This window comes from Oryx dammah, unplaced genomic scaffold (genome assembly GCF_014754425.2).
Source record: "Oryx dammah isolate SB20612 unplaced genomic scaffold, SCBI_Odam_1.1 HiC_scaffold_29, whole genome shotgun sequence".
NCBI lineage: Eukaryota > Metazoa > Chordata > Mammalia > Artiodactyla > Bovidae > Oryx > Oryx dammah.
The window spans coordinates 37,756,236-37,777,004 of record NW_024070213.1 but is presented as its reverse complement, the minus strand read 5'-3'; the positions used below and the strand labels follow the sequence as shown (position 1 = coordinate 37,777,004).

At 41.0% G+C, this 20,769-nt stretch overlaps 1 pseudogene; it reads left to right on the top strand.

The window, feature by feature from the left end:
- LOC120858004 overlaps window positions 1-20,035 on the top strand; it is a 33,954-nt pseudogene extending 13,919 nt beyond the window's left edge.
- Window positions 20,036-20,769: the final 734 nt, after the last annotated feature.

The window sequence follows — 20,769 nt, the reverse complement described above, 5'->3', positions numbered from 1 at the left end:
GAGACATCACTTTACCAACCAAGATCCACATAGTCAAAGCTATGGTTTTTTTCCCAGTCATGTATGGATCTGAGAGCTTGACCATAAAAAAGGCCAAGAGCCAAAGAATTGATGCCTTCGAACTGTGGTAGTGGAGAATACTCTTGAGAGTTCCTTGGACTGCAAGAAGATCAAACTATTCAATCCTAAAGGAGATCAACCCTGAATATTCATTTGAAGGACAGATGCTGAAGCTGAAGCTGCAATACTTTGGCCACCTGATGCAGAGAGCTGACTCATTGGAAAAGACCCTGATTCTGGGAAAGATTGAAGGCAAAAGAAGAAGAAGGTGGCAGCAGATGAAATGGTTCAATAGCATCACTGACTCAATGGACATGAGTTTGAGCAAACTCTGGGAGATAACCAAGGACAGGGAAGTGTGGCATGCTGTAGTCCACAGGGTTGCAAAGAGTCAGACACTACTTAGCGACTGAACAACAACAAGCCACAGTCTCCAATAAGCTTTACATAGTATAAAAGTAAAATTTTGGTCTCCACATGGCAACCTCCTTGGTTTATTTATCTCAGTTGGTTCAGGTTCTTTTGAATAGCTGAGTAATACTCCATTGTGTATATGTACCACAGCTTTCTTATCCATTCATCTGCCAATAAACATCTAGGTTGCTTCCATGTCCTAGCTACTCTAAACAGTGCTACGATGAATACTGGGGGTACACGTGTCTCTTTCAATTCTGGTTTCCTTGGTGTTTATGCCCAACAGTGGGATTGCTGGGTCATATAGAAGATCTATTTTCAGTTTTTATAGAAATCTCCACACTGTTCTCCATAATGGCTGTATTAGTTTGCATTCCCACCAACAGTGTAAGAGGGTTCCCTTTTCTCCACACTCTCTCCAGCATTTAATGTTTGCAGACTTTTTGATAGCAGTCATTCTGATTGGCATGAGACGGATACCTCATGGTAGTTTTGATTTGCATTTCTCTGATAATGAGTGATGTTGAGCATCTTTTCATGTGTTTATTAGCCATCTGTATGTCTTCTTTGGAGAAATTTCTGTTTAGTTCTTTGGTCCATTTTTTGATTGGGTCGTTTATTTTTCTGGAATTGAGCTGCATGAGCTGCTTGAATATTTTTGAGATTAATTCTTTGTCAGTTGCTTTGTTTGCTATTATTTTCTCCCATTCTGCTGCTGCTAAGTTGCTTCAGTCGTGCCCAACTCTGTGACCCCATAGACAGCAGCCCACCAGGCTCCCTCATCCCTGGGATTCTCCAGGCAAGAACACTGGAGTGGGTTGCCATTTCTTTCTCCAATGCATGAAAGTGAAAAGTGAAAATGAAGTCGCTCAGTCGTGTCTGACTCATAGCGACCCCATGGACTGCAGCCTACCAGGCTCCTCTGTCCATGGGATTTTCTAGGCAAGAGTACTGGAGTGGTTTGCCATTGCCTCCTCCATCACCCATTCTAAAGGCTGTCTTTTCACCTTCCTTATAGTTTCCTTCATTGTGCAAACGCGTTTAAGTTTAATTAGGCCCCATTTGTTTATTTTTGCTTTTATTTTCATTTCTCTGGGAGGTGGGTCATAGAGAATCCTGCTGTGATTATGACAGAGAGTGCTTTGCCTATGTTCTTCAGGCAAGAATACTGGAGTGGGTTGCCATTTCCTTCTCCGGGAATCTTCCCAACCCAGGAATTGAACCCTGGTCTCCTGCATTGCAGGCAGATTCTTTACTGACTGAGCTATAACAGAAGCCCCTTAGTCAATGCTAACTACAGAGTTTTAATCTGTTGCACCTGTCACTTCCAGAGCAGTTCCCTCTTCTTTGTTGATTTTGGCTTCCTCTGTTTGCAAGTCTTTTCAGTGTCTAATTTCCACCCTGACACAAAGGGGCCCAGGTGGTCACTTATTTAAGCTCACTTGTTCAGTTGTGCTGTGGGGAGGGAGGAGCACTGCAAACAAATATCACTGGCATGAGTGGGGAGTGCTTGCAATGTCTGGACCACACTGGGTTTGCCCCAGCTCATGGTGGTGTGTGCTTTCCCAGTCTACACTGCTCAGGCCCCAGTTGCTCTGCAGGGGAACTGTCCAAAGTGGACCCTGCATTTTGTACACTTCCCAGGTCTAACCTGCTCAGGTTCAGGTTCTCAGGTACTCCACAGAGGCACAGACTCAGTTGGGTGTGCATTTTGTGCCCCTCCCAGGTGAGCAGTTCAGGTGACCAGGTGCTTAGAGAGTGCACCATCCCAGGTGGACTGTGCTTCTTAATCACCTCCCTGGTCCCAGCCGCTTGGTTGCCTGGGTGCACCGTGAGAGCACCGACCTAGGTGTGCTGTGTGTCTCCTCTGGGGAGCTGATCTCAGGCTGTGACCCTCCTGGCAGATGTCAACCATACAGGATCCCAGGAAGATTTGGTTAGCAACTGGGAGCCCACTTACAGTTTGGTTGAGGATGCCTTCTCTGGGGCCAAGATTGCCCTTTGTCTTCCAGCTCTGGCTGTCGCCCGCTTGCCTCTCTGCCTCCCGTGGGGGAATGGGCCAGTCCACAGCCGGCTAGCTCTCCTTTGGTATTCTCTCAGTCCTTTGTTCTGTGAGCAGGCCAGGTTGCACCTTAGGTTAGAGCTTTTCACAGGAAAGTTCTATATCTCTTTTGTTTTCTCTCTCTCTCTCTGACTATCCCACAGTTTGGGTTGCTGTCTCACGTTAGCTCCCTCAGATTGTCCTCAGGGCATTCAGGCCTGGACCTTACCCTAAGCATTCAACCCGTGCCTCCCTGTCCAGCCCCCACTTGCTGGTGGCTGATGCAAGCCTCTGGGCTACTTCTCCGCTGGCAGTTGAGGTTAGGCGCGTATTCTGTGGGTATTTTTTATTTTTTTCCTCATGGTTATGTTGCCCGCTGAGATTCCAAAATTCCCTACAGACCCACCAGTGAGAGAGTTTCCTGGTGTTTGAAAACTTCTCCTCCTTCACGACTACGTCCCCGGGACAGGTCTCCGTCCCTAGCTCTTTTGTCTCACTTTTTATCTTTTATATTTTGTCCTACCTCCTTTTGAAGAGAATGGGCTTCCTTTCTGGGTGTCTGGTGTCCTCCACCAGCGTTCAGAAGTTGTTTTGTGGAAGTTGCTCAGCATTCGAATGATCTTTTGATGAATTTGTGGGGGAGAAAGTGGTCTCCCCGTCATACGGCCCATTGTTGTTGTTCAGTCGCCCAGTCGTGTCCGGCTCTTTGTGACTCCATGGACTGCAGCACATCTGGTTTCCCTATCCTTCACTATCTCCCAGAGTTTGCTCAAACTCATGTTCATTCAGTCAGTGATGCTATCCAACCGTCTCATACTTTGTCGTCCCCTTCTCTTCCTGCCTTCAATTTTTCCCGGCATCAGGATCTTTTTCAACGAGTTGGCTGTTCGCATCAGATGGCCAAAATATTGCAGCTTCAGCTTCAGCATCAGTCCCTCCAGTGAATGTTCAGGGTTGATCTCCCTTAAGATTGACTAGTTTAACCTCCTTGCTCTCCAAAGGCGATTCAGGAATCTTCTCCATCACCGAATTTGAAGATATCAATTCTTTGGTATTCTGCCTTCTTTATGGTCCAGCTCTCACAACCATATGTGATCACTGGGAAGACCATAGCCTTGACTATATGGACCTTTGTTGGCAGAGTAATGGCTCTGTTTTTCAACACACTACCTAGGTTTGTCATCACTTTCCTGTCAAGAAGAAATTGTCTTTGATTTCAGGGCTGCAAGTCACCGTCCTCAGATTTTGGAGCCCAAGAAGAGGAAATCTGTTACTATTTCCATCTTTTCCCCTTCCATTTACTATGCAGTAGTTTGCCATATATATATGATCCATAAGCCTGAAATATTTACTATCTGTCCCATTACAGAGAAGTTTATCAATCCATGGATTAATGGGTTTAATAGTCTGATACCCTCTGCTGTACTTCTCAGCCAGTTTTGTAAACCATTAAGAGATTTTGGTCTTGAAATATCAAATATTGGAGCTTATCCTGGGCCAGGCAGGATTAACCCCCAAATTGGGTGACATCTGCTTTTTAGCTACCATGTGCTAATTACACATGTGAATCTTGGAGTTCTATATTGCAGCTTTACCCACAGAAAGGAAGAGTACTTTACTGTGGAGCAAGTAAGAAATGAGGATCTCTACTATACCATAATGTAGATATAACCTGCACTTGGACAAGAGTAGAAGGAAAGCTGGCAGAAATCTTCACTAAAATACAAACCAAAATATATATATATATATATATATATATATATATATATATATATATAATAGAAACCTTCCCCTTGAGAAATATACTGACACAAAAGTAGCACAAACACCAAGGTCATTGATATAGACCTCACAGGAAGCTTCAGATGAATCAATTTTAGTATTTTAAGAAACAATTTCCTCCCTAAAAGTGGCAAAAAAAAAATCCTATATAGCTAAGATGTGGTCTGATTTAAATATTTGTTAAAACGTGGCTGGAAAAGGAGGTAGGGGTAACAAGTTAAAAATGATTACCAAGATAGGAATTTGACTCAGACTTAAAGAACCCTAATAGAAGAAAAGTTGTATTAAACATTAAATGATAACTTGCTGAAAGAGAAGAATAACAGTATCCAGAAGGACTCATGATCTGAAGCTTATAAGGTAAATCACCTGTGTTTGAATGGAGTGAGAGTCCATGTGAAACAGAACTGGACATGCTACAAAGGGAGGAGGCAGAGCCCTTCCAGATGTAAGAATGTCCAAAAGATATCTCCAACACCCCAAGCCAACTATATTCCAAAATCTGGGTTGTGAAAAATATATCAGCACTGAGAAAGAGAAAGATAACTGGGCCAACAGCCTCACTGTGTCCAAATGAAGGAGGTATCCAGATTCTGTGAAGCTCATCTTAATGCTCACATGAGCTACAGCTGTAGTTCATGGCCTTATTCAGCCTATTCCATTTATATAATCCCAATTCAAAGAACCAGAATACTCATAAGCCCCACTACATGAAAGGCAAGATGGTACCCATCGCAGATCAACGTGAAAGCTGAAGAAATAGCTCAAAGTTGTCCAAGTACCTGGGGTCCTGATTTTCCTGACTGTAACACCTGAGGTCAAAAGATTTTGGTTTGAATGCCATTTTCAATGCACAAAACTGAAAATTGACAGTTTTAGTCTCAGTCGTGTCTGACTCTTTACAATCCCATGGACTGTAGCCCTCCAGGCTCCTCTGTCCGTGGAATTCTGTTCAAGAATGTGGGAGTAGATAGCCATTCTCTTCTCCAGGAGATCTTTCTGACCCAGGGTGAATCCAGGGCACTGCATTGCAGTTGATTCTTTACCGTCTGAGCCACCAGGGAAGCCCTTTCAACATATGTATTTAAGAAAAATGTTTCATTGTTTTACGAGTGGTTGACTAGTTTTCCCAGCACCACTTGTTAAAGAGATTGTCTTTACTCCATTGTATATTCTTGCCTCCTTTGTCAAAGATAAGGTGTCCATATGTGTGTGGATTTATCTCTGGGCTTTCTATTTTGTTCCATTGATCTATATTTCTGTCTTTGTGCCAATACCATACTGTCTTGATGACTGTGGCTTTGTAGTAGAGCCTGAAGTCAGGCAAGTTGATTACTCCAGTTCCGTTCTTCTTTCTCAAGATTGCTTTGGCTATTCGTGGTTTTTTGTATCTCCATACAAATCTTGAAATTATTTGTTCTAGTTCTGTGAAAAATATCGCTGGTAGCTTGATAGGGATTGCATTGAATTTTTAAATTGCTTTGGGTAGTATACTCATTTTCACTATATTGATTCTTCCAATCCATGAACATGGTATATTTCTCCATCTATTAGTGTCCTCTTTGATTTCTTTCATCAGTGTTTTATAGTTTTCTAGAAACTAAAAGAGGTTTTATAGAAACTAAAAGAGGTCTTTAGTTTCTTTAGGTAGATATATTCCTAAGTATTTTATTATTTTTGTTGCAATGGTGAATGGAATTGTTTCCTTAATTTCTTTTTCTACTTTCTCATTATTAGTGTATAGCAACGCAAGGAATTTCTGTGTGTTGATTTTATATCCTGCAACTTTACTATAGCAACTGACAAACAACTAATCTCAAAAATATACAAGCAACTCCTGCAGCTCAATTCCAGAAAAATAAACGACCCAATCAAAAAATGGGCCAAAGAACTAAATAGACATTTCTCCAAAGAAGACATACGGATGGCTAACAAACACATGAAAAGATGCTCAACATCACTCATTATTAGAGAAATGCAAATCAAAACCACATGAGGTACCACTTCACACCAGTCAGAATGTCTGCGATCCAAAAATCTGCAAGCAATAAATGCTGGAGAGGGTGTGGAGAGAAGGGAACCCTCCTACACTGTTGGTGGGAATGCAAACTAGTACAGCCACTATGGAGAACAGTGTGGAGATTCCTTAAAAAATTGCAAATAGAACTGCCTTATGACCCAGCAATCCCACTGCTGGGCATACACACTGAGGAAACCAGAATTGAAAGAGACACAAGTACCCCAATGTTCATCGCAGCACTGTTTATAATAGCCAGGACATGGAAACAACCTAGATGTCCATCAGCAGATGAATGGATAAGAAAGCTGTGGTACATATACACAATGGAGTATTACTCAGCCATTAAAAAGAATACATTTGAATCAGTTTTGATGAGATGGATGAAACTGGAGCCGATTATACAGAGTGAAGTAAAGAAAAACACCAATACAGTATACTAACACATATATATGGAATTTAGAAAGATGGTAATGATGACCCTGTATGCAGGACAGCAAAAAAGACACAGATGTGTATAGCAGACTTTTGGACTCAGAGGGAGAGGGAGAGGGTGAGATGATTTGGGAGAATGGCATTGAAACATGTATACTATCATGTAAGAATCGAATCGCCAGTCTATGTCCGATGCAGGATACGGCATGCTTGGGGCTGGTACATGGGGATGACCCAGAGAGATGCTGTGGGGAGGGGGGTGGGAGGGGTGTTCATGTTTGGGAACGCATGTACACCCGTGGTGGATTCATGTCAATGTATGGCAAAACCAATACAGAATTGTAAAGTAAAATAAAAAATAAAAATAAAAAAAGAAAAATGTTTTATATTTTCTAAAACTTGGTTTCCTCGTTGAAATGGAAAAACACCTACTCACAAGGTTTTAGATGAGATTAAATTTGATGCTGTATGTGAATCTATCTTGTGCCATTTCAGTCAATATGAGGTACTCAAAGTTTAGGGAATTCTATTTCATTCCTACTTGTCTTTCAAAAGAAGACAGCAGGGAAAAAGTGATAGCTGCAAACCTAGATTCAGTGGAAAATGTGTGTCAGTGTCCTTCCAATCCCATAGTTGTTCATTAAAACAAGCAAAAAAGATACGTTTAGAAGTTAAGATTGTAGTAGACACTATGTCTAATGCAACTTTTCTAGATTTCCCAATAAATTAAAACATTCATGGGTTTAAACAAAACAGAGAGCACTGAAAATCAGGGGCCCCAACTTCCAGGATCTAATACCTGGTGATCTGAGGTGAAGTTGATGTAATAATAATAGAAATAAAGTTCACAATAAATGTAATGCACTTGAATCATCCTGAAACCATGCACCAAGCTGGTCCATGGGAAAAGTGTCTTCCACGAAAACAGTCCCTACTGCCAAAAGGCTGGGGACGGATGCTATAAATAAAAAATAAGAAAAGACTGTAGCTCATAATGCAGGGAGAATTTTCACTGAATGGACTATCCATAAGAATAGAATGAAATGTATATTCTCAGCTTGTTGCTCAGTCACTAAGTCTTGTCTGACTCTTTGCAACCCCATGGAATGCAGCACATCAGGATCCTCTGTCTTCCATTATCTCCTGAAGCTTCCTCAAATTCATGTCCATTGAGTCAGTGATGCTATCTAACTATCTCATCCTCTGCCATCTCCTTCTCCTTTTGCCTTCACTCTTTCCCAACATCAAGATCTTTTCCAATAAGTCAGATCTTTGCATCAAGTGGCCAAAATATTGCAGCTTCAGCTTCAGTATCAGTCCTTCCAATGACTATTCAGGGTTGATTTCCTTTAGGACTGACTGGTTGAATCTCCTTGCAGTCCAAGAAACTCTCAAGAGTCTTCTCCAGCACCACAATTCAAAAGCATCAATTCTTCCTTGCTCAACCTTCTTTAAGGTTCAACTCTCACATCCATGTATGACTACCAGAAAAACCATAGTTTTGACTATATTGTCCTTTGTTGGCAAAGTGATGTCTCTGCTTTTTAATATGCTGTCTAGGTTTTTCATTGCTTTCCTTCCAAAGAGCAAATGTCCTTTAATGTTATGGCTGCAGTTACAGTCCACAGTGATTTTGTAGCCCAAGAAAGTAAAGTCTGTCACTGCTTCCACTTTTTCCCCTTCTATTTGCCATGAAGAGATGAGACTGGATGCCATGATCTTAGTTCTTTTAATGTTGAGTTTCAAACCAGCTTTTTCACTGTCCTCTCTCACCCTCATCAAGAGACTCCTTAGTTCCTCTTCACTTTCTTCCATTACAGTGGTATCATCTGCATATCTGAGGTTGTTGATATTTCTCCCAGCAATCTTGATTCCAGTTTTTGATTCATCCAGCCAAAGTTTCTCATGATGTACTCTGCATAGAAGTTAAATAAGCAGGGTTACAATACACTGCCTTGTCATGTTCCTTTCCCAGTATTGAACCAGTCATGTGTTCATGTTGCTTCTTGACTTGCCAACAGGTTTTTCAAGAGACAGGTAAGGTGGTCTGGTACTCCTATCTCTTTAAGAATTTTCCACGGTTTCTTGTGATCCAAACAGCCAAAGGTTTTAGCTAGTCAATGAAGCAGATGTTTTACTGGAATTTCCTTGCTTTCTCTATGATCCAACAAGTGTTGGCAATTTCATCTCTGGTTCCTCTGCCTTTTCTAAACCCAGCATGTAACTCTGAATTTTCTGTTCTCATAATGCTGAAGCCTAGCTGCATTATTTGGCATTTCCCTTTTGGGGGACTGGAATAAAAGCTGACCTTTTCCAGTACTGTGGCCACTGCTGAGTTTTCCAAATTTGCTGACTTATTGAGTGCAGCACTTTAACAGCATCGTCTTTAGGATCTGAAATTCCAACTCAGCTGGAATTCCATCACCTCCACTAACTTTGTTCATAGTAATGCTTTCTTGACTTTCAAGGCCCACTTCGCTTCACGCTTCAGGATATCTGGCTTTAGGTGAGTGATCACACCATCATGGTTATCTATGTCATTTACATGATTCTTGTATAGTTCTTTTGTGTATTCTTGCCACCGCTTCTTAATTTCTTCTGCTTCTCTTAGGTCCTTGCTCTTTCTGTCTTTTATTGTTCCCATTGTTGCATGAAATATTTCCTTAGTATCACTAATTTTCTTGAAGAGATCTCTAGTCTTTCCCATTCTTTGTTTTCCTCTATTTCTTTGCATTTTTTTTTCATTTTGGAAGACCTTCCTATCTCTTCTTGTTATTCTCTGAAACTCTGCATTCAGTTAGATATATCTTTCCCCTTCTCCCTTGCTTTTCACTTCTCTTCTTTCCTAAGCTATTTATAGGCCTCCTCAGACAATCACTTTGCCTTCTTGCATTTTCTTTGGCATGGTTTTGGTCACTGCCTCCCATACAATGTCATGAACCTCTGACTACAGTTCTTTAGGCAGTCTGCCTACCAGATCTAATCCCTTGAATCCATTCATCATCTCCACTGTATAAGAGATTTGATTTAGGTCATACCTGAAAGGTCCTGTGGTTTTCCCGTTTCTTCAATTTATGGCTGAATTTTGCAATAAGGAAATCATGATCGGAGCAACAGTCAGATCCAGGTCTTGTTTTTACTGACTGTAGAGAGATCCTCCACCTTTGTCTGCAGAGAACATAATCAATATGATTATTAATTGCCCTCTACTCTTCTCCAGTAGAATATTGGACACCTTCTGACTTGGGGGACTCATCTTCGGGTATCTTTTTTTTTTTTTTTTTGCTTTTTCATACTGTTCATGGGGTTCTTGAGGCAACAGTACTGGAGTGAGTTGCCATTTCCTCCTCCAGTGATCCATGTTTTGTCAGTGTCAGAACTCTTCACTATGACTCATCCACCTTGGGTAACCCTGCATGATATAGCTCATATCTTGGGGCTTACCAGGTGGTGCAGTGGTAAAGAATCCACCTGTTAGCTCAGGAGATCCAAGAAACATGAGTTCAGTCTGTGGGTCAGGAAGATCCCCTGGATCTTCCAGGGGATCTGGGAGAAAGGGCAACCTGTTCCAGTACTCTTGCCTGGAAAATTCCACGAACAGAGGAGCTTAGTGGGTTACAGTCCATGGGTTCACAAAGACTTGGACACAGCTGGGCGACTGAACACACACACATTGAAAGAATATTTCTTATTTTTCCTTTGTGGATCACAGCCTTGTTGTGGTGAAGGGCTTCCATAACTTGCATAATTCTCAGATTACACAACATATACTCCACCCTTTGAATCAGAACTGAACAGAGGGCCCCAAAGTAGGTAATAAAACTTTGCCCCAACACAAAGGGTGAGAGAGTGTGTGTAAAATTCAGGAAGACAACAGTACACTCAACAAATGCTTAGGAACTGTGTGTCAGGCAAAATCATTGCTCCCCCATTCTATTCATTCCTTCTCCCAAATCAGCACCTTTTCCTTGTTATAAGGTCTATATCCTGGGATTGAGACAGGCTGGGACCTGGAGCCTGGAATCCTTTGCTGCAGCTTGTACCTGGACAAACATCTCCTTGAGCAACAAATACAAAGAAATTATAAAGGACTAAAAATAACTGTGTGCACGCACAGTTGGGGCAAATTCTGGACGGCAAGATACAAAAAGAGTGAAAAAAAGTCCTCAACTGTGACTTCTGAAGAGCTTGGAGCAAAATCAGGGTGTTGGGAGAAAAAGCAGTGTACTGTGCACGACATCCTCACTCAACACCACCAAAGGGTTTGGAAAGCCCTAAACTTGCCTAAGCCACCTCTGTGGCCTGATCCCTGAACATACCCATACCATCAGCCTATATAAGACACTGGCTCACCACTCTCATCCTGCATCCGGGAGCAAGCAAGGGAACATGTTACTCATTTTGACTCTCTCCTGTGGCCACAGAAGCTCCCATATAGTCTTGCCTGAATTTCTTGACTAGACTTCTACCAATTTCTATTGATTGGGGAAGGCCAAGAACCCTGATTGGTGTCAGGATAACTGAGTCATCTAAGGAAAAGTTTTATAAGAAAGGATGTAAAGAGGAAGCATACTGGGCATAATAGGTGCTGGGGTGAAGTATTTCAAGTTCTATATTGTTTAAAAGACTGCTGTCAGCTGCACCTGAATCTCTAGCTTAGTAATAGGACCAGACAATCTGAGTACAAGAAGATGCCTACTTACTTAAGAGCTGCACATTCACAACATGTGAATGCCTACTGGGCATCACACTGGACAGATGGTAAAAAGCATCCTTAATGTCAGGAGATGTGCTGGGATGGGGGTAGATAGATATGCTGGGATAGAGCTTCTAATTCCTCATTAGAACAGACATTGATGGAAACAGAGAATTGCTTTAGAACATTTGTCTACTCTGACAGCAAATCCCAGGCCTGAAGGGACTTGTCAATAAAGTATTGGCAAATAAATTAAGAAAATAAATAAAGCCTACAAAAAGACAGCAACAGAAAGTCAATGAAAAAGATCTTTGAAAATTTAAAAATTATAATTTCAATGTTATATAGTATATATATAATTACATGCAATGATAATATTTCAAAATACATAAAAATAAAAATGCTCATGTATTAATTATTTGTTGCTATGTAACGATGTTATCACAAACTCAATGACTCGAATCAACACATATTTACTCATACTTTCTATGGTTCAGGAGTCCAGGCATGTCTTAGAAGGGCCCTTTTGTCAGTGACTCACAAGACAGCAATCAAGATATCAGTCAAGACTTGTTCTCTTATCCTAGCAAAGGACCCATTTCGAAGCTCACTAAGTCGCTGGCAAGATTTAGTTCCTTCTGGTTGTAGGACTGAAAGCCTCAGCTTCTTGCTGGCTCTTTGCGAGTCCACTCTCAGCTCTTCATGGATACCTGTGATTCCAGCCATGTGAGATCCTCCAACATGACTGCTTCACAAAGCTGGCGAAGCAGAGACAGGCCCCAGTGAAATGAGAGCAACTATCCTGTATAAGAACTATACAAAAAAGATCTTCATGACCAAGATAACATCTATTTCTGCTTTATTGACTATGCCAAAGCCTTTGACTGTGTGGATCACAATAAACTGTGGAAAATTCTAACAGAGATGGGAATACCAGACCACCTGACCTGCCTCTTGAGAAACCTATATGCAGGTCAGGAAGCAACAGTTTGAACTGGACATGGAACAAAAGTCTGGTTCCAAATAGGAAAAGGAATATGTCAAGGCTGTATATTGTCACCCTGCTTATTTAACTTAGATGCAGAGTACATCATGAGAAATGCCTGGCTGGAAGAAACACAAGCTGGAATCAAGATTGCTGGGAGAAATATCAATAACCTCAGATATGCAGATGACACCACCCTTATGGCAGAAAGTGAAGAGGAACTAAAAAGCCTCTTTATGAAAGTGAAAGAGGAGAGTGAAAAAGTTGGTTTAAAGCTCAACATTCAGAAAACGAAGATCATGGCATCTGGTCCCATCACTTCATGGGAAATAAATGAGGAAACAGTGGAAACAGTGTCAGACTTTATTTTGGGGGGCTCCAAAATCACTGCAGATGGTGACTGCCACCATGAAATTAAAAGATGCTTACTCCTTGGAAGAAAAATTATGACCAACCTAGATTATCTGGGCCATGAAGATCTTTTTTGTACAGTTCTTCTGTGTGTTCTTGCCACCTCATCTTAATATCTTTTGCTTCTGTTAGGTCCATACCATTTCTGTCCTTTATTGTGCCCGTTTTGCATGAAATATTCCCTTGGTATCTCTAATTTTCTTGAAGAGATCTCTAGCCTTTCCTTTTCTATTCTTTTCCTCTATTTCTTTGCATTGATCACTGAGGAAGGCTTTCTTATCTCTCCTTGCTATTCTTTGGGACTCTGCAATCAAATGGTGATATTAGTAAATGGAAGCTTATTTCTCATTTGTATCAAGTGTGAATAGGTGTGACTGACTCCCCTAAGCAGTGTTTCAGGGACACATGCTCTTCTACCATGTGAACTCACTACTCCCTAGAGGTTTGGAGCACTCTGCTGACCTTCTCTCTGCATTTGGCAGGAAGGGACTGGAAGAAAGAGAATGCTCTGTGCTCTGGGCAGTCTTCAGGGTAGCTTACATAAATTCTCTCCACATTTCCTAGACCAGAACCTGGTCTTAGGCCATGCTTAAGGGAACAGGCAAAAATGGCTACACAATTGTGTGCCAGGGAGAGAAGGGGCTTTCCAGGTGTTTCAGTGGTAAAGAATCTGCCTGCCAATATGAGAGACAGAGGGCACCTGGGTTCAATCTCTGGTCAGAAAGATCCCCTGGATTATGAAATGGCAACTCACTCCAGTATTCTTGCCTGGGAAATTCCATGGACAGAGGAGCCTGGGAGGCTACAGTCCATGGGGTTGCGAAGAGTCGGACACGACTGAGTGACTGAGCACAAGCATGAGCAGGGAAAGAAGGGAAAAGTCTGCACTGATCAATGAGCAAGTCTTTGCCACAATATTCTAATATCTTAATATACATCCCAATAAGAAAAGAGGCTTTTTCTACAACTTCTTATCAGGAATTGATAATCCCTATGGTGTACTAGAGTTCCTTAGCACCAGTGGACGAGAGCCCACTTTGAGTATCTCTTCCCAAGGGGAGGTACAGACACTGTGGAAGAACTTATATCACAGATATTGACATTCACACCCTACAAACCAGGGAATTCTCCCCAATGCCACCCAGCCAGCTCCTAAAGCTAGTTGTGTGCAAACATCAGCACACTACTGCATAATTTAAAAATCTTTTAAAATTATTCCAAGCCATAGAAAAAGATTAAAAGTATAATCCATTTTAGAAGGTCAGCAAAATTGACAATGATAGAACCTTCTTTTTGAAAAAGTAACTATGGACCAACATCCCTAAAGAATATAGATTCATATATAAATGAAACGTTAACAAATCAAAAAACACTAATTTGAAAAGATACATGTACCTTGATATTTAGAACAACATTATTTACAGTAATCAAGATACAGAAGCAGCATAAATGTCCATCAACAGATGAATAAAGAAGATATGGTCTATATATATAATGGAATATTACTCAGCCATAAAAATGTAAAATTTTGCCATTTGTGATAACATAGATAGACCTGGAGGTACACTGAGCAAAATAAGTGAGACAAAGACAAATTCTGTAAGATCTCACTTATATGCAGATTAAAAAAAAATACCACAAACTAGTGAATAAAATGAAAAAGAAACAAACTCACAGATACAGGAAACAAACTAGTGATTACTAGTTGGGAGAGGAAAGTAGGGATGGAAGGTCCTGATTCTCACATCCAGACTGCAGGACACAGAGCAAAAAAGCAACTGCAAACAGCATCTCAGGAAGCAAAGTATCAAAGTGACAAACAGATGAGAGAGTCAAATCTGCAGTAAAGAGTTAAGACAAGGCAGAGTAAGTTAAAAAGAAGAGCAAATGGGAGATTTATCCTGTGAATTTCCCTGAAACCCAGCACACGTACCCATGACTCAGCATTTCGGTGTTGAGGAGGCTGAACCAAATTGGAGTTTCCTGGAAAGATTCCCTGCCACAAGTGGTTCACTCTGCAAAGTCCTTAATAACAGTGGGGAACTTCACTTGGGAATATCAAACAATATGAGGTAGGACTCTATGAGGAATTCTCCAAACTTTTCCCCACCTCCAAGCTATTTGCAGAAGCTGACTATGGCATTTCTAAGGTGCAGGGACTCCTTGTGACCTTCCACATATTTCTGTACCTCTGGGTAATTGCTGGGGCACTGCAGGGAACAGTGGATCTCACTCCACCAGAAATATGGTAGAATTTCAAATTTCCCAACTCTGTTAAGACTATTCTGTAACACAAAAAATAGAGCAACAAAGAGAAAAATGGTTTTGAAAAGATCAAAAATATATCACTTGCATTTCATATGACTGTATTCTCTGAAATTCCCATGATAGTAATTGACAGAGGATTTTCAAAGGTGATAGTTTATATGACCAGATATAAAATATGGGAGTAAAAGAACAAACACTTAAAAAACAAAAGCAAAGCAAAAGAGAAATGGACCGAGACAGTGCCAGACCACGAAAGCCAAATTTAAGGAAGCTTTGAAAAAAGTCATAAGCAAGTTTTAGGAAAAAGTGAAAGTGAAAGTCACTCAGTTGTGTCTGACTCTGCATCCCTATGGACTCTCCAGGCCAAAATGCTGGAGTGAATAGCCAGGGGGTCTTCCCAACCCAGGGATTGAACCCAGGTCTTCCCCATTGCAAGAGGATTATTTACCAGCTGAGCCACAGGGGAAGCCCAAGATTACTGGAGTGGGTACCTTTTCCCTTCTCCAGGGGATCTTCCCAAGCCAGGAATCAATCTGGGGTCTCCTGCATTGCAGATGGATTCTTTACCAACTGAGCTATCAGGGAAGCCTTAAGTTTTAGAGGCTGTAGAAAATCATGAGAATAAAAACTAATGGTGCTACTAGTATTTGGCCCCAGTTCAACCAAAACCCCTGGATGTGAAAGACCCGATATCTTTCTCTGAAACCCCAGACTCCCATCCTACTGATTTTGGGTAATAGCAAACAGGCAGAACCCTCTTCTCCAGTCAAGAACCAAATATTTCATTTTTTTTTATAACATTGATGAAAAATTGTTTCATCTGATAGGTCACAGATGCCAACAGTGGGTAAAACATTTTCCCCAGTCGACGGACTTTTGATGCTAAAGTATAGTCTTTCCCAGGTGAGCAGAAATCATTTGCATCTCTGAAGTGGCGTGTTTGACTATTGCATACTTGTCCCAGAATCTAAACCTTTCAATCACATTTCAAAGCATCTCAGAGATACTCACACTGTGTTTTTCCCTCACTGGAACAGTTCTTTTTCCTCTTAAAAGTGGGCTCACAAAAAACCATTTATGGTATCACTCTTCATCTTTACACTTCTTTTTCCATGTTCATCTATAAAGAAGAAATTACTCCTCTTACCTGCCTGTCCAAATTATCTAAGAATACTTTTTTAAAGCTCCCCAAATTTTAAACTGGTGGTGGCGGTTTAGTCCTTCAGTTGTGTCTGACTCTTTGTGGCCCCATGGGCTGTAGACTGCCAGCCTCCTCTGTCCATGGGATTTCCCAAGCAAGAATACTGGAGTGAGTTGCCATTTCCTTCTCCAGGGATCTTCCAGACCCAGGGATCGAACCTGGTCTCCTGCACTGCAGGCAGATTCCTTCCCAGCTGAGCCACCAGGGAAGTCCGTTTTTTAGACTAATGCCTTCCTAATGCAGCGACTTAGCAGCAGCTGCAGCAATGCAGTTACAAAACAGACTGACCATCCAGAAGAGAAAAGCAACATTAATTTTGCTACGGTATTCATTTTAAGACTTTTTTTTTCCTTTAGGTCTGTGAGGAATAGCTTGCTAATATAGGTTTTAGGAAATGCCTGAATTTACAAATATCTCCTTTTTGAGGTCCTCTAAAGCACTACTTTGAGCATTAGGTTTAAAAGTGTTTGATCAAGTTATATTTTATATGCGTATGCTCACCTATGTGATTTTAAGTTTCTTTCAGATAAGACCTTGGATCGATACTGTTACATGTCAGATCAGTTTTTTAAAAATCATAAAATACAACACCATCAGCCAAAATATCAATTTAGGATATCAGGAGCACTAATCAAGTTGATGAAATAATGGTTACAATCGCGCACACACACACACAAATGCAACCTAAGGCTACCCATTTATTAGATAACTCTAAGCTTTTTATACAGTGAGTTAAAGCAAATGGTCCCTTTCAGGAAATCACTGAAGACACATTAGCTTTAATATGAACTGTTCTCACCAGTCTGAAAGGATGGATATTGGGCAAAGTTTTCTGCAGTCATGAGAAGGCATTTCTCTAATATATATTTTATTTAGTTTTATTTTAAAGTATACATGTGGCATACTTAAATATGTAAAACCTTTACACTATTCAAAAGTCAAAGCTATATGCTTTAAAAATATATACTCTGAGAAGTCAGCCCTTTTCCTACTCTGTCACTCTATTTCCACCCTAAAGGTAATATTCTTTTCTTTAATTTTTGGTTTATTAGCATGTTGTTTCTTTTTTGTAAAAATAAACACATAAGTATATGAACATATGGTGTGCTGTACTGTGCTAAGTCGCTTCAGTTGTACCGTGCTGAGTTGCTTCAGTCATATCCAGTCCTTTGTGACCCTATGGACAGTAGCCCTCCAGCCTCTTCTGTCCATGGGATTTTCTAGGCATAAATACTGGAGTGGGTTGCCATGCCCTCTTGCAGAGGGTCTTTCCGACCCAGGGATCAAACCTGTATCTCTTTCATCTCCAGTATTGGTAGGTGGGTTCTTTACCACTAACGCCACCTGGGAAACCTATATGAACATTTAAAAGCATATATAGTTCTCTCTCTTACACAAACTCTAGCAAAGTATATCTACTGTTTTGCTCTTTGACTGCTGTTTTTTTTTTAACTAAATAACTCTTGGAAATTATTCCATATCATTCATAAAGATCTTCATTAAAAAAAAAAGAAAAGATGACATGTGCTATTGTGGGGGGCTTCCTTGGTGGCTCAGATGGTAAAGAATCTGCAGGAGAATTGAACTTGGGTTCAATTCTTGGTTTGAGATGGTCCCCTGGAGAATGGAATGGCTGCCCACTCCAGTATTCTTGCCTAGAGAATTCCATGGACAGAGAAGCCAGGCAGACTACAGTCCACAAAGTCGCAAAGAGTCAGACAAAACTAACACTTTGTTCTCCGTGGTGGCTCAGTCCATATAGTCTGCTTGTAATGTGGAAGACCCAGGTTTAATCCCTGGGTCAGGGAGATCCCCTGGAGAAGGAAAGAGCAACCCACTTCATGGACTACAGTTGGCTATAGTCCATGGGGTCAAAAGAGTTGGACACAGCTGAGTGACTAACACACACACATGCAGAATAGAGGAACATGCTAATGATAATACAGGGATGCAGTTAGAAAAATACAAAATACAGACAACTCTTTGTAGCAAATTACCTAGCTTCTCTAATAAACAAATTGCAAGAAAGCAAGGAGAATTGATGACAAAGAAGTGATTAGAATACTAGAGATTTAGAAGACATTGCTACTAAATTTGATGCATAGACCTCGTTTGGATCTTGAGTCAAACAAGCTTATTGAAAACAAATACATATCTATGTATAAAAGTAGATATGTATCAATTAATACATTTTATATACCTATATATATAAAGTACAATTGGGGAAATTTGAACTTTGACTTTTCATACTGTTCATGGGGTTCTCAAGGCAATAATACTGAAGTGGTTTGCCATTCCCTTCTCCAGTGGACCACATTCTGTCAGACCTATCCATCATGACCTGCCTGTCTTGGGTGGCCCCACACAGCATGGCTTAGTTTCAATGAGTTAGACAAGGCTGTGGTCCATGAAATCAAATTGACTAGTTCTCTGTGATTATGGTTTCAGTTTGTCTGCCCTCTGATGCCCTCTCACAACACCTACTGTCTTACTTGGGTTTCTCTTACCTTGGACATGGGGTATCTCTTCACGGCTGCTCCAGCAAATTGCAGCCACTATTCATTACCTTGAACAAGGGGTATCTCCTCATGGCTGCCCCTCCTGACCTTGAACGTGGAGTACCTCCTCTTGGCCCTCCTGTGTTTGCGCAGCCGCCCCTCCTTGGACGTGAGGTAGCTCCTCTCAGCCACCACCCCTGACCTCAGGCGAGGGGTAGCTCATCTCGGCCATGCTTCTACACAGTCCATTGCAGCCAGCATCTTGAGAACCCCATGAACAGTATGAAAAAGCAAAATGAGAGGATACTGAAAGAGGAACTCTCCAGGTCGGTAGGTGTCCAATATGCTACTGGAGATCAGTGGAGAAATAACTCCAGAAAGAATGAAGGGATGGAGCCAAACCATAAATAATACCCAAATGTGGATGTGACTGGTGATAGAAGCAAGGTCAGATGCTGTAAGGAGCAATATTGTATAGGAACCTGGAATGTCAGGTCCATGAATCAAGGCAAACTGGAAGTGGTCAAACAGTAGATGACAAGAGTGAATTTCAATATTCTAGGAAATCAGCAAACTAAAATGGACTGGAATGGGTGAATGTAACTCAGATGACCATTATATCTACTACTGTGGGCAAGAATCCCTTAGGAGAAATGGAGTAGCTATCATGGTCAACAAAAGAGTCTGAAATGCAGTACTTGGATGCAATCTCAAAAATGACAGAATGATCTCTGTTCATTTCTAAGGCAAACCATTCAATATCACAGCAATCCAAGCCTATGCCCTAACCAGTAATGCTGAAGAAGCTGAAGTTGAACGGTTCTAAGAAGACCTACAAGACGTTTTAGAACTAACACCCAAAAAAGATGTCCTTTTCATTATAGGGGACTGGAGTGCAAAAGTAGAAGTCAAGAAAACACCTGGAGTAATGAGCAAATTTGGCTTTGGAATATAGAATGAAGCAGGGCAAAGGTTGGTAGAGTTTTGCCAAGAGAACACACTGGTCATAGCAAACACCCTCTTCCATCAACACAAGAGAAGGCTCTACACATGGACATCACCAGATGGTTGACACTGAAATCAGATTGATTATATTCTTGCAGCCAAGGATGGAGAAGCTCTATACAGTCAGCAAACACAAGACTGGGAGCTGATTGTGGCTCAGATCATGAAATCCTTCTTGCCAAATTCAGACTGAAATTGAAGAAAGTAGGGAAAACCACTAGACCATTCAGGTATGACCTAAATCAAATCCCTTATGATTATACAGTGGAAGTGAGAAATAGATTTAAGGGCCTAGATCTGATACATAGAGTGCCTGATGAACTATGGACAGGGGTTTGTGACATTGTACAGGAGACAGGGATCAAGACCATCCCCATGGAAAAGAAATGCAATCTTCAGCGCTCAGCTTTCTTCACAGTAATTAAAAAAAAAAAAAAAAAGAAAGAAAGAAAAGAAATGCAAGAAAGCAAAATGGCTGTCTGGGGAGGCCTTACAAATTGCTGTGAAAAGAAGAGAAGCGAAAAGCAAAGGAGAAAAGGAAAGATATAAGCATCTGAATGCACAGTTCCAAAGAATAGCAAGAAGAGATAAGAAAGCCTTCCTCAGCGATCAATGCAAAGAAATAGAGGAAAACAATAGAATGGGAATGACTAGAGATCTCTCCAAGAAAATTAGAGATACCAAGGGAACATTTTATGCAAAGATGGGCTCAATAAAGGACAGAAATGGTATGGACCTAACAGAAGCAGAAGATATTAAGAAGAGGTGGCAAGAAAACACAGAAGAACTGTACAAAAAAGATCTTCACCACCCAGATAATCACAATTGTGTGATCACTCACCTAGAGCCAAACATCCTGGAATGTGAAGTCAAGTGGGCCTTAGAAAGCATCACTATGAACAAAGCTAGTGGAGGTGATGGAATTCCAGTAGAGGTATTTCAAATCCTGAAAGATG